Here is a 14,895-nt window from a genome sequence, read left to right on the forward strand (position 1 = left end):
CGTCTCCCCCTTCTAGACTGTGAGCCCGTTGTTGGGTAGGGACTGTCTCTATACGTTGCCGACTTGCACTTCCCAAGCGCTTAGTCCAGCTCTGCACATAGTAAGCACTCAAGAAATATGATTGAATGAATGAATGAATGGGGTTTGAGACTGTGAGCCCCACGTGGGTCAGGGACTGTGTCCAACCCGATTTGCATGTATCCACCCCAGCGCTTGGTACAGTGCTTAGCACATAGTGAGCACTTAAGAAACGGCGCAGTTATTCTAATTACTATTAGCAAGTAGTGCGGCTGCCCTTCTCGTGCTCGGAGGAGACTGCGTTGGGTCCCCGGGCCCAGGGCTCTCGTCCTCCTTCCCTGTGTACGGGCTTCTGCCGCAAGGTGGCGCTACCCCGGGGCTGGGGAGGGCGTTGATCCAACCTTCAGCCCCGGCCCCCCGCCCGGACCCTGGTCCGGACCCCGGCCCAGTCCTCATAATAATAAAATAATAATAATAATAATAATAATAATAATAATAATGACAATAATGATGGCATACGTGGCTCAGTGGAAAGAGCATGGGCTTTGGGGTCAGAAGTCAGGGAGTCAAATCCCGCCTCTGCCACTTGTCAGCTGTGTGACTTTGGGCAAATAACTTAACTTCTCTGGGCTTCAGTGACCTCATCTGTAAAATGGGGATTAAGACTGTGAGCCCCACATGGGACAACCCGATCACCTTGTAACCTCCCCAGCACTTAGAACAGTGTATTGCACATAGTAAGCTCTCAATAAATGTCATTATTATTATTATTAAGTGCTTACTATATGCAAAGCACTGTTCTAAGCGCTGGGGAAGTTACAAGGTGATCAGGTTGTCCCACGGGGGGGCTCACAGTCTTAATCCCCATTTTGCAGATGAGGTAACTGAGGCCCAGAGAAGTGAAGTGCCTAGCCCAAAGTCACACAGCTGACAACTGGTGGAGCCGGCATTAGAACCTATGACATCTGACTCCAAAGCCCGTGCTCTTTCCACTGAGCCATGCTGCTCATCCACAGACCCAGGCCTGCCGTGCCCCCACCCGCAGACTCCCGCCCGGACCCCCTCCGGGACCCCGGCCCATCCCTCAAAGTAATAATAATAATAATAATATCGATGGCATTTATTAAGCGGTTACTATGTGCAAAGCACTGTTGAAAGTGTTGGGGAAGTTACAAGGTGATCAGGTTGTCCCACTGGGGGCTCACAGTCTTCATCCCTATTTTGCAGATAAGGGAACTGAGGCCCAGAGAAGTGAAGTGACTAGCTCAAAGTCACACAGCTGACACTTGGCGGATCTAGGATTAGAACCCTTGACCTCTGAGTCCAAAGCCCGTGCTCTTTCCAATGAGCCACGCTGCTCATCCGCAGACCCCGGCCCACCGTGCCCCTGCCCGCAGACTCCAGCCCGGACCCCCTCCCGGATCCCGTCCTGGACCCCTGGCAGCAGGCGGGCCCACTGCAGATCCCGATGTCGGCTTCAGCCCCTCCCCACTTCCCGGGGGCTCTGCAGCGTCCATCCGACTCCCTGCAAGAGCCCCTTCATTCATTCGTTCAATCCTATGTACTGAGTGCTGATATTCATTCATTCAATCAGTCGTATTGATTGAGCGCTGACTGTTTGCAGAGCACTGGACTAAGTGCTTGGGAAGTGCAAGTCGGCAACATTGAGAGATGGTTCCTATCCACAGCCAGGCTCACAGTCTAGAAGGGGGAGACAGAAACAAGATAAAACAAGAAGACTGGTGTCAATAAAAATCAAAGTAGATAAATAGAATTATAGCTATATATACATCATTAATGAAATAGAGTAATAAATATGTACAAATATACACAAGTGCTGTGGGGAGGGGAAGAGGGTAGGGCTGAGCGAGGGAGTGGGGACGATGGTTGGGAAGGAGGAGCAGAATAAAAGGGGGGGTCTGGGAAGGCCTCCTGGAGGAGGTGAGCTCTCATTGGGGTTTTGAAGGGAGGAAGAGAGCTAGCTTGGCGGATGTGTGGAGAGAGGGCATTCATTCATTCATTCATTCAATCGTATTTATTGAGTGCTTACTGTGTGCAGAGCACTGTACTAAGTGCTGTGGAGAGTACACTATAACAATCCGACAGACACATGTCCTGCCCGCAACAAGCTTAAATTCTAGAGGGGAGCTTTGAGTGTAGCGGGGTCTCCCAGGTCTTCCCGGCCCGGGTGGAGCCTGGCATGGCCGAGGATAATGCCGCTTTTCGAGGGCTTCATGTAGTTTCCGTACAAGAAGTCCTGCCCCTCAACCGGGCCCGCCGACCAGGTCTCCGGGCTCCCAGGCCGTGGCTCCCCGCTCCGACCAAGGGGACTGATAATCATCCTCATCATCATAATGATAATAATGGTATTTGTTAAGCGTTTACTGTGTGCCAAGCACTGTGCTAAACGCTGGGGGAGATAACAAGTCATCAGGTTGTCCCGCGTGGGGCTCACAGTCTTAATCCCCATTTTACAGATGCGGGAACCGAGGCACGGAGAAGTGAAGTGACTTGCACAAAGTCACCTAGCTGATCAGTGGCATGGTGGGGATTAGAACCCATGACCTCTGACTCCCAAGTCTGGGCGCCTTCCAGTAAGCCATGCTGCTTCTCAGCTGTGTGACTTTGGGCAAGTTACTTTACTTCTCTGTGCCTCAGTTACCTCATCTGTAGAATGGGGATTAAGATTGTGAACTTCACATGGCACACCCTGATGACCTTTTATCTACCCCAGCGTTTAGAACAGTGCTTAGTACATAATAAGTGCTTAACAAAAGCCATTGTCATCAATCACCTAGGGAACGGGCCGCACTGGTACTGCCCGGGCAGGAAACGAGCAGGGTTGCAGCAACTGGCAGCAGCTCTTCACTCTCCCCTGCCCTGCCCCTACCCCTTGACCATCCTGTCCTTCCCTCAGGCTCTCCGTCCAAATCATTCAGGGTCACCTACTCCAAGCACACGGTGATTCCCTCACCACCTAGCAGACGCATCAGACCTCAGCCAGCTGATGGGCAATCGGGTCTTGATGCTAACTTTTTTTAATGTTATTTCTTAAGCATTTATTATGCCGTGCACTCTACTAAGCACTGGGGTAGATACAAGCTAAGCAGATTGGACACAGCCCCATCCCTCATAAGGCTCCCAGTCTTAATCCTCACTTTTACAGATGAGGTAACTGAGGCACATGGAAGTGAGATGATTTTCCAAGGTCACACAGCAGACACGTGGCAGAGCTGCAATTATAATCCAGGTCTTTCTGACTCCCAAGCCAGGGGCTCTGTCCACTAGACCATGCTGCTTCCCCACTGACCGCTCAGCTGGATATGCATCATGGGCATTGCCTATATTTTCATTTTAAATTTTCATCTGAGAGTTATTTCGTGTTCTACTTGACAGTGGTTGCATGGGGCCCGAGGGATCTGTGGATAATGCTTTCTGTTCGTAGACACAGAGGAGTGAAGTCCCTGAAAGCGTTGTTTAAAAATGAGTTGAAATAAAACCAAAGGCATTGTAATTAGCTGGCTTGCTGTAATGGGGTGCATTCTATTTAGCTACTCTAGATGTTATTTAATGAAAGGTGATTTGGTCGTAAAGATTGCCCACAAAGAGTTTGGAATATGCAAACTTTTTCAGAGGGTTGAGTCTCCCTGTGAACAATCAAGATTTATGGGGAGCCCGCAGGGAATGAAGCATTGTTTGAGGAGCTAGAGAAAATAGTTTTTGCAATTGTTAGTGGGTTTGTGATTCTGAAATCCTGGTGGTATTAGTGTAGTAATGCCACCAGTTTCATGCACCAGAGGAGATCCCATAACAGAGGAGCTGATTTTTCTTTAAGTGGTCTGTGAGAAAGACTAATTTTGAAAAATACTTTTCCACCATATATGATAACATTTATTAAATGCTTACTATGTGCAAAGCACTGTTCTAAGCGCTGGGGAGGTTACAAGGTGATCAGGTTGTCCCACTGGGGGCTCACAATCTTAATCCCCATTTTACAGATTAGGTAACTGTGGCACAGAGAAGTTAAGTGACTTGCCCAAAGTCACACAGCTGACAATTGGCAGAGATGGCATTTGAACACATGACCTATGACTCCAAAACCCCTGCTCTTTCCACTGAGCCATGCTACTTCTCTACGATGTGCAAATGATATGATTTGCCTGATTTACATGCAAATCATGTTCAGGAGTTGGATGACACATCTTCAGATTGAATGGGAGTCGTTTCATTTGAAAGACAAATTCTCAAGGAGAATGACACCAGATCTCTTCCAGTTTTCTCCAACTTGGCTTTCTTCATCTTCTCCTCCCTGGATACCATTCTTGGCTCCTCCTAAATTCACCTAATCACAGCGTTTTTCCCATTCTGAAACTGCCTTCCTCAACTTCCCAAATCCATCAGATCATAGCTATTTCCATACAAAAATAAATAAATAAATACAATCCCACCCCTTCCAGGAAGATGTCCTTGATTAACTCAAAGCCTCCATTCACTCTAATCCAACACCCACTCTTAACCTAGAGGTACTTTATTCCTATCTTGGTTCATAAATTTATTTTAAATGTACATTAAATTATCTATTCAGCTGTTTCACCCTGTTATTTTTCTCCAGTTATAATAACTGTCTGACTCCCTCATTAGATTGTAAACACTTTGAGGGAAGGAAATGTTTTTCTCTGTTATATTATCACAAGTGCTAACTATGGAGCTTTGCTCTCTCACATGCCGTAATGTTTGATTGAGTGTGTTACCTAGTAATATCAGCCCATACCCTTTTTTCTTCTTACACCAACCGACTTACAATATCTCAATCTCATCTCTCTCCCGGCTGACTACTTGCTTATGTCCTCCTTTCAGCCGGGAATCCCTTCCCCTTCATACCTGACAGACCATCACTCTCCTCAGTAGATCAATTAATGGTATTTATGAAGGACTTACTGTGTGCAGAGCACTATGCTAAGCGCTTGAGAGAGTATGATACAACAGGGTTAGTAAACATGATCCCTGCTCACAAGGACCTTTCTTTCAGTTGACATGGGAAGAAAAACATTAAAATAAATTACGGATCTGTATATCATGCTGTGAGGCTGAGGGAAGGGTGAATATTGAGTACTTAAAGATTACAAATGCAAGTGCCTAGGCAACTTATCTTTAAAGCCCTACTAAAATAATATATCCTCCAGGAAACCTTCCTTGACTAACCTCTCATTTCTCCACCCTATTCTCTGTCCCTTTTACATTGCCTAAGGACTTAGGTTGGTTCCTCCTAAGTACTTTGATATTCATTCAATCATATTTCATTCAATCATATCTTTTGAGCGCTTACTGTGTGCAGAGCACTGTACTAAGTGCTTGGAAAGTACAGTTCGGCAACAGAGACAATCCCTTCCCACAGTGGGCACACAGTCTAGAAGGGGGAAGACAGGCATCAAAACAAGTAAACAAGCATCAATAGCATTAATATAAATGAATAGAATTATAGATATATACATATCATTAATGTGAATAAATATAATTATAAATTAAGTACATATATACACAAGTGCTGTGGGGTGAGGAGGGGAGTAGCACAAAGGGAACGAGTCAGGGCAATGGGGAGGGGAGGGGGAGCAGAGGAAAATGGGGACTTAGTTTGGGAAGACCTCCTGAAGGAGGTGAGCCTTCAGTAGGGCTTTGAAGGGGAAAAGTGTGATTGGTGGATTTGAGGAGGGGTAACACTGAAGGCCAGAGGCAGGACGTGGGCCAGGGTAGATGTTGGGACAGGTAAGAACGAGGCACAGTGAGAAGGTTAGCACCAGCAGAACAGAGTGTGCAGGCTGGACTGTAGAAGGAGAGAAGGGAGGTCAGGAAAGAAGGGCAAGGTGATGGAGAACTTTGAAGCCAATAGTGAGGAGTTTTTGCTTGATACAGACGTTGATAGGCAACCACTGGAGATTTTTGAGGAGAGAGGTGACATGCCCAGAACGTTTCTGTAGAAAAATAACCCAGGCAGCAGAATCAAGTATGGACTGAAGTGGGGAGAGGCAAGAGGTTGGGAGGTCAGAAAGGAGGCTGATGCAGTCATTTAGTCATGATAAGATGAGTGATTGTACTAACGTGGTAGTGGTTTGGATGGAGAGGAAAGGGTGGATCTTGGTGTTGTTATGAAGGTGAGACCGGAAGGCTTTGGTGACATATTGGATTATGTGGGGTGAATGAGAGAGCAGAGTCAATCATGACATCAAGGTTGTGGGCTTGTGAGATGGGAAGGAAGGATGGTAGTTCTGTCCATTGTGGCAGGGAAGTCAGGGAGAGGACAGGGTTTGGGAGGGAAGATACGGAGCTTAGTCTTGGACATGTTGAGTTTTAGGTGGCAGGAGGACATCCAAGTGGAGATGCCCTGCAGGCAGGAGGAGATGTGAGCCCTGAAGGAGGGAGAGAGAACAGGGAGGAGATATCGATTTGGATATTATCTGCATAGAGATGATAGCTGAAGCGGTGGGAGTGAATGAGTTCACCAAGGGAGTGAGTATAGATGGAGAACAGAAGGGGACCAAGAACTGACCCTTGAGGAACCCCTACCATTAAGGGATGGGAGAGAGAGGAGGAGTCCACAAAGAAGATTGAGAATGAATGGCCAGAGATGTAAGAGGAGAATCTGGAGAGGACGGAGTCCTTGATGCCAAGGTTGGATAACGTGTTGAGGAGAAGGGGATGGTTGACAGTGTCAGAGGCAGCTGAGAGGTCGATGGAGTAGGAGCCTTTGGGTTTGGCAAGAAGGAGGTCATTGGTTACATTTGAGATTGCGGTTTCAGTGGAGTGGAAAGGATAGAAGCCAGATAGGAGGGGATCCAGGAGACATTTGAAGGAGAGGAATTTGAGGCAACGAATGTAGATGACTTGCTCCAGGAGTTTGGAAAGGAAGGGAAGGAGAGAGATGGGACAATAACTGAAATGGGCTGTGGGGTCAAGGGAGGGTTTTTTTTAGGATGGGGGAGGCGTGGGCATATTTGAAGGCAGAGGAGAAGAAGCCATTGGGGAGTGATAGGTTGAAGATGGAAGTTAAGGAGAGGAGGAGGGAAGGGATGAGAGTTTTTATAAGGTGGGAGGTAATGGGGTCTGAAGTGCATGTGGAGGGGGTGGCACTTGAGGGAGGAGATATCCTCTTAAGATACTGCTGAGAAGGATAAGAAGGTAGAAGAGGAGGCCAAGAGGAGGGGGAAAGGAAGAGTTCAAGGGGTGAGTTTGGGGAGCTCAGACGTGATGGTGTTAATTTTCCTAGTTAAGTAGGTGGCCAGATTGGTCTTCACTCTCATACCATTTCCTTAGACTTTGCTGTCTCTCCTCTCCATAATTTATTTTAATGTCTGTCTTCCCCAGTAGACTGAAAGCTCCTACAGGGCAGGGGCCATAGTAATAGTGGTGTTGTTTTCTTGTCTTATGCTGTCGAGTTGTTTCCGACACATAGCAACATTACGGACACATCTCTCCAGGAAACGCCCCACTCTATCTGCAATCTTTCTGGTAGTGTATCCATAGAGTTTTCTTGGTAAAACTACCGAAGCTGTTTACCATTGCCTCCTTCTGCGCAGTAAACCTGTCTCCACCCTCGACTCTCTCCCATGACACTGCTGCCCAGCACAGGTGAGTTTTGACTTGCAACAGATAGTCTTCCATTTGCTAGCCACTGCCCAAGCTACGAATGGAATGGATAGACCTCTGTTGGACTTGCCCTCCCTTAGCCGAGACTGGTAGAGTACTGAAAACTCTCCAGGTGCCACCCTGAGAGGGGAAATAGTTGTGGTAATAGCTTTTATTAAGCAGTTCCTCTGTGTTGAGCACTGGGAAGGAATACACAGATGGAAGTTAGACATAGTCTTAGTCACTTTGGGGCCTCACCATCTAAAAATAAAAAAGGAGACTGGAGACTGGTGACAGTCACATAAGGAGAGAAGAAATAAAATACTGAAACAATATAAAAACAAAATCAGGTCAGTAGGGTACTGTGGTAAGAGGACCAGAATTTCAGGCTCCTCAAAATTGAGAGTCCACAATCACAACCACAGTCACAGTGACCACTGCAGCAGCCCCACCGCCACAGTCTTCCTGCTGTGGGCTGCTTTTTCTTTGTCCCGATGGCGTGATGGAAGGCAGGTTGGGATTGAACTTTCTCATTGATGAGGAGAGTGGGTATGGGATCCTGGTAGAGGAGGATGAGGAGGCTCCTGAGTCCTGGATGATCAACAGAAGCTTAAATCCATGTGGATAAGATCGTGTCCATCAACTCCATTGTACTGTACTCCCCCATGCACTCAATGCAGTGCTCTTCACACAAGAAATACTCCTTAAACACCCCTGACTTAATACTAAAGTAAGAAAGCTCTTTAGAAGTCAGGACTGTAAGGGAAATTGACAAAGAAAAGTCTGTACCGGTAAGGGAAATGTGACATCATAGGATGCAGCTGAAACCATTTCCAGTTAGCCAACAACTGGCATTTTATGACTCATGGATCATTTTGCTTTTCTGTCTTTCTGGGCATATCGAGTTTCATTTTATTTTAATTAAATTATTTCAAATTAAGGGAGTGACCATTATCCAGCGATCTTCCTATTATCTCTTAATGCCTTTGAAAATTGCATCCTAAACTTTCCACTGAATGAGCTGGATGCATATTCATGAGTTTCCTAGGAAAAGATAAATTTGATCTTGATATGCTAATGCTCTACCTATGTTAGCAATCAAGAGCAGCTAGGGAGAAACTGCATTCCGGTATTAATTATGAATCAGGCACTAGGAACTGGTAAATTATTAAAGCTTGGAGTGGCACAGCACTAGTTAAGGATTAGGGAGGTTTTCCATTATACAATCCATTTTTTGATGGCTTGGCATATGACAACGATTTCACATTATGTTTAGTTGAGGCTGAAACATAATCCTGATTTGGGTTCTTTTCTGGATAGAATTGATTGAGTTTCAAGGGCTAAAAGTATTAAATCCATTGATGTACTACAGCTCCATTTAAAGCTCCATTTCACTAAGCAGTGCAATTTGTAGTTGGCCACACCTGATCTACACACACACACACACACACACCCGCCCCCCGCCCCCCCCGCCTCCACCCCTCTTCCAGTAATCACCCAATGACCACTCATTGTCTATTCTTTTTCCTTTTGTCTATTGGAGCCCAGGGTATGGCTATATGACCTGGCAAATGGAGATGGGATCTTGTTACACCTTTCTGGGTAGTGTTCTTTCCTCATCTAAACAGCAGTAGACAGGGCCTGGCAGATGATTTCACAGTCTGACAATAGCTGGCATCAGTCTAGAAGTAGACCAGTGAGACTGCCCATCCCCTGAAACAACTGCCCTGGCCATCGTATGCCCTGCCCTGATGCCCCTATTGTTTATTGGCTCTGGTCTGTCTAATTCTGGAAAGAACAGTTGTGTATTCTGTAATTGTGGCTGTTGCTCTTTGTATTTTCTTTCTTTTCCCTTGGATTTTGCGTAACTTGGAAAAGACTCTCTCCTACCCCTAATTAAGCCAATACTCTTATCAAACCAGTGAAGGAACAGTGGTGCCTGTGGGTTTTGAGGGGTCAGTGGTGTTCTGGTCTGGGACCCCAGGCTGCACCCAGTCTCAGGATGGGCTGCTGCGCAATGCTTGGCCCTGAACATTGGCAGGCTGGGTGAGAGTACAATGGAGGTACTCACTGTATCTCAATCTCATCTATCGCACTGCTGACCCCTTGTCCACACTCTCCCTACAGTCTGGAACACCCTACCCTTCATATTCTACAGTCCACCACTCTCCCCATCTTCAGAACCATCCTATAATCACATCTCTTCCAAGAGGCCTTCCATGACAGCCTTTTATTTCCCATATCCCTTCTCCCCTTTGTGCCATTTATGAACTTGTCTTTTTACCCTTTAAGGTCCTTGTTACTCACCTTAGCCCCACACTACTCGTGTGAATATCCTTATACTTTATTTGCTGTCTCTGCAATTTATTTTAATGTCTGTCTCCCTGTACGGACTGTAAGCTTCTTGTGGGCAGGAGTCGTGTCTACCAACTCTATTATATTGTATTTTTCCAAGCACTTAGGATAGTGTAAGTTCCTTGTGGTCAGGAAATATGTCTACCAACTCTGTTGTATTGTACTCTCCCAAGAGCCTAGCATGCTAATAATAATAATAATAACATTTGTGGTATGTGGTAAGTGCTTATAACGTGCCAGGCACTGTACTAAGCGCTGGGGTAGATAAAAGGTGATTGAGTTGGACACATTTCCTGTCCCACATGGGGCTCACAGTCTTAAATCCCCATTTTACAGATGGGGTAACTGAGACACAGACAGGTGAAATGACTTGCCCAAGGTCACACAGCAGACAAGTGGCAGAGCCAGAATTAGAACCCAAATCCTTCTGACTCCCAGGCCTGTGTTCTGTCCATTAAGCCGTGCTGCTTCTGTGTGGTCAATGAAAGCCATTGATTAATTTACTGTCCTGCAAATAATAAGTGCCCAGTAAATACCACTGATTGACAATTAGACATGATCCCTGCCCTCAAGGAGTTTACAATTTATAGAGTTGAGAGAGGCACTAAAATAAATTAAAGGTAGGGGAGCAGCTATGTTTGGGTGGGGGTGAGATGAATAGGTGACACAGTAGGAAGGCAAAAAAGGATGGGGAGATGATAGATTATTCAGGGAAGGCTTCCTGAAAGAGATACGATTTGAATAGGGCTGTGAAGATGGAAAAGATGGTGGTCTTTTATATAAGAAGGAGAAGTACTGCAAAACCAACTCAATCATACGTCCCACTGGATGTGGTAGGACATATATTTCCTGTCTTAACCAATGGTGTCTGAGCAATGCTCAGGCTAATGATGAGGAGACAGAAAAGATCGCTCAGAACTCTCTTACTGCTCTATTGAACACAAACTGTACATGTTTGCAAGAGATGCTCTCTCAAAGACACTGATCCTCTTGAATGCAATCCAAGGCAGGATTATTTTATAACTGAAAAGCCACTACCAATCAACCTTTTGAAGTAGAGAATCCATTACCCTTGGTGTTTCCAGGAAAAGGAGATGGTCGTCCAATGTCAAAGGTTGCTGAGAGGTCTACAAGGATTACTGTTATTATTGTAATAATTGTAATTCTAATTATCATCATCATTATCCTATTCATTAAGCACTTAACTATGAGTCAAGCACTGTTTTAAGCACTGGGGTAGGTACAAGTTAATCAGGCTGGACAGTTCCTGTCCGACATGGAGATCTCAGGTATTGAATCCCCATTTTACAGTTGAGGAAACTGTGGCACAGAGAAGTTAAGTATCTTTCCTAGGTTCACGCAGCAGGCAAGTGTCAGAGCCGGGTTTGGAATCCAGATCCTCTGACCTCCAGGCCCGTGCTCTTTCCACTAGATCATGCCGTTGTGCTTTGTGCCCTTCTCCCTTGAAGTGCTCACCCTGATACTTGGATTTTACCCTTTTTTCACTCCACCCGCATCCCCATAGGACTTTTGTAATTTATTTATTTATATTAATATTTGCCTCCCCCTTTAGACTGTAAGCTCGTTGTGAACAGGCACATGTCTCCTTATCCTTTTATACAGAACTCACCCAAACACTTAGTGCAGTGCCCTGCACACAGTTAGTGTCCAATAAATTCAATTGATTGATTGATTGAAGCTTGGCCTCCTCCCAGTTTTCACTCATCGGGATGAATATTCTTAAGAATCTTTCCCCAAGCTGTGCTGGGGCTAGTCTGCTCTGATCTTTCCATTCTCCCTGCTCTCTAGATTCTTGACTTCTTCAGAGCAATTGTTCCAAATCCTACCACGGTTTTGTGGAGTGGATGTGCATTCATTTAGGACAAAGAACAAACTATTAAACATATTTTAGTTTTCCATGTACCTATATTTCATCACTGTATATTTCCAAATATACATTTCCTCGTTGACCTGGAGTCAGCCACAGTCTGTAAACTGAGAGGAGAAAAAAAAAAAGAAAAACGTTCAGGTGCTCAAAGATAAACTAAGGATCTCTAATGCTTTACTATTCAAAGGTTGTTGACAAAAACCCTTTTTAATAGCCTCCTACTGCCCCCTCTCCTTTTAAAAGCACATTGATTGTTTAAAATTGAGTTTAATATCTACTCTTGCACTTCATTTCTAACCACAAGTGGATTCCTGTAAAGGCCTTTTTCTCTCGCTTTCGTCCCTCATTCCTGCCCCTGAGAAATACGAAAATGATACTTATCATGCCTATAAATCTTGACCTCTTCAAAGAGAAAATGTCCTGTGTGTTTAACAGGATAAAAGGGACCAGATGCTCAATATTTTTTTTATTGTGTTCTCAAAGTACTTAAGGGTTTAAAGCTGAAAATCTGGATTTGCTTCTTTCCTCTCAAGGCACAGGTCACAATGGTTGTGTGCTGTTATTATGCAGAAACAGTGACTGCTGAATATGAAAAGCTCTTTTCAATTTGAAGCTGGACAGAGAAATTGCTGATCATTTTGGGTAATTCCAGTTCTACTTTCCAACTGAAGAAAACCAAGAACAACTGAACATTAAGTCCTTGTCTTAAATCTTTCTGGTTTATTATATTTATTGAGAATTTACTGTGTGCAGAGCACTATACTAAGCTCTAGGAAAGTACAGTTCAGCAATAAAGAGAGAGAATCCCTGCCCACACCGGGCTCACAGTCTAGAAATGGGCAGACAGACATCAAAATGAGTGAACAGGTATCAATATAAATAAATAGAATTATAGATATATACACATCAAAACAATTAAATAGGCATCAATATAACTAAATAGAATTATAGATATAGACATTTAGATAAGTGCTTTGGGGTGGGGAGAGAGGAGGTAGAGCAAAGGGACTGAGTTGGGGCACTATGGAGGGGAGGGGGAGCAGAGGAAAAAGGGGGCTTAGTCTGGGAAGGCATTTTGGAGGAGGTGACCCTTCAGTAGGGCTTTGAAGAGGGGAAGTGTGATCATTTGGCGGATTTAAGGAGTGAGTGTGTTCCAGGCCAGAGGTTGGATGTGGGCCAGGAGTTGACGGTGGGACAGGCAAGAATGAGGCACAGTGAGCATGATAGCACCATAGGAGTGGAGTGTGTGGGCTGGGATGTAGAAGAAGGGAGGTGAGGTAAGAAGGGGCAAGGTTATGGAAAGCTTTGAAGCTAATAGTGAGGAGTTTTTAGAGGTTGATAGGCAACCACTGGAGATTTTTTGAAGAGGGGGAGGACATGCCCAGAACATTTCTGTAGCAAGATAACCTGGGCAGCAGAGTGAAGTATGGACTGAAGTGGGGAGAGACAAGAGGTTGGGAGGTCAGAAAGGAGGCTGATTCAGTAATCTAATTGGGATAGGATGAGTGATTGTACTAAAGTGGCAGCAGTTTGGATGGAGAGGAAAGGGCAGATCTTGGCGATGTTGTGAAGGTGAGACCATCAGGCTTTGGTGATGGATTGGATATGTGGGGTGAACGAGAGAGCAGAGTCAAGGATGACACCAAGTTTGTGTACTTGTGAGAAGGGAAGGATAGTTGTGCCATCCGCAGTGACAAGAAAGTCAGCGAGAGGACAGGGTTTTGGAAGGACAATAAGGAGCTCTGCCATGGACATGTTGAGCTTTAGGTGGCAGGAGGACATCCAAGTAGAGATGTCTTGAAGGCAGGGGGAGATGTGAGTCTGGAGAGAGGGGATGAGAACAGCGGGGGAGATATAGATTTGGGTGTAAAATACAGAAATATAGAGTTGTGACTAGGAGATATCTTTTGTTGTTGACATCAGATAGTCCTGGATAGAAAATGTGGTAAGATCCTATACTTCGTCTGAGTTTCTGGGGATCTGAATTCTCCTTAGATGTAAGCATAGAGTAGCAACTTGGTTTTCACTCTACTGCAATCCCCTGAAACCCTTTGGGTTTAGATCACCATTCTTCAATCAGTCAATCAGTGGTATTTATCGAATACTTATTGTGTTCAGAGCATTGTACTAAGTGCTTGGGAGCGTACAGTACAATAAAGTTGGTAGGCATGATCCCTGCCCACATGGAGTCTAGAGGGGGAGACAGCCACTAAAATGAATTGCAGGGAAGGTGAATGGAAGAATATACGAATATGTATACAAGTACTGGGGGCTGGAGTTGGGGTGAATATAAAGTGCTTAAGATTTGAATAGGTGTTGTAGGAAGGAGGGTGAGAAGAAGAAATGAGGGCTCAATGAGGTAAGGTCTTTTGGAGAAGATGTGATTTTAGTAAGGCTTTGAAGATGAGGAGAGTGGTAGACTGTTACATATGAAGGGGGAGAGACAGTTGTGGGCTTGAGGAAGGACATAGGCAAACGGTTAACAGCGAGGTGGATGAGGTCTTGAAACCCAATAGATGTTATTCAAAATCCAAGTCAAAATCCCACTTTATAGTAGTAGTAGTTATAATAATCATAAAAAATCTTATTGACTCCTATGTCTCTTGCCCTCACCAGTTGTTTCAGGTGTTTAACTCCTTCCTCATACCTCTTGTCCCACTGCCCCACTCATCTCTTGCCCCTAATAGCCTGGTGACATACGTTATTGAGAAAGCTGAAACCATAAAGTGTGATCTCCCTAAAATTTCCCCAGTTCCTCTCCAGCCCCTCCCTCCTCCTGCCCCTTCTTCAACTTTCCCATCTTTCCCAGTAGTCTCCCTAGAGGGGATCTCCTGTTTCCTCCAAAATCTACCCCCTCCACCTGCACTTCTGACCCCATAGTTTTGTACCTTATCAAAACACTTGTCTCCCTTCTTCCCAACCTGACTGCCATCTTCAACTGTTTACTTTCCAGTGGATTCTTCCCCACTGTGTTCAAATATGCGTATGCTTCCTCTATCCAAAAGAAAACCCTT

General features: G+C 45.2%; 1 non-coding gene across 1 annotated transcript; it reads right to left on the reverse strand.

The window, feature by feature from the left end:
* Positions 1–7,651: 7,651 nt before the first annotated feature.
* LOC119926324 lies at positions 7,652–7,789 on the reverse strand. Its single transcript, XR_005450210.1, has one exon. It is a non-coding gene; the product is annotated as a small nucleolar RNA SNORA7 (small nucleolar RNA).
* Between the last annotated feature and the right edge of the window lie 7,106 nt (positions 7,790–14,895).

This window comes from Tachyglossus aculeatus, chromosome 3, assembly GCF_015852505.1.
Source record: "Tachyglossus aculeatus isolate mTacAcu1 chromosome 3, mTacAcu1.pri, whole genome shotgun sequence".
In the NCBI taxonomy this organism is placed as follows: domain Eukaryota; kingdom Metazoa; phylum Chordata; class Mammalia; order Monotremata; family Tachyglossidae; genus Tachyglossus; species Tachyglossus aculeatus.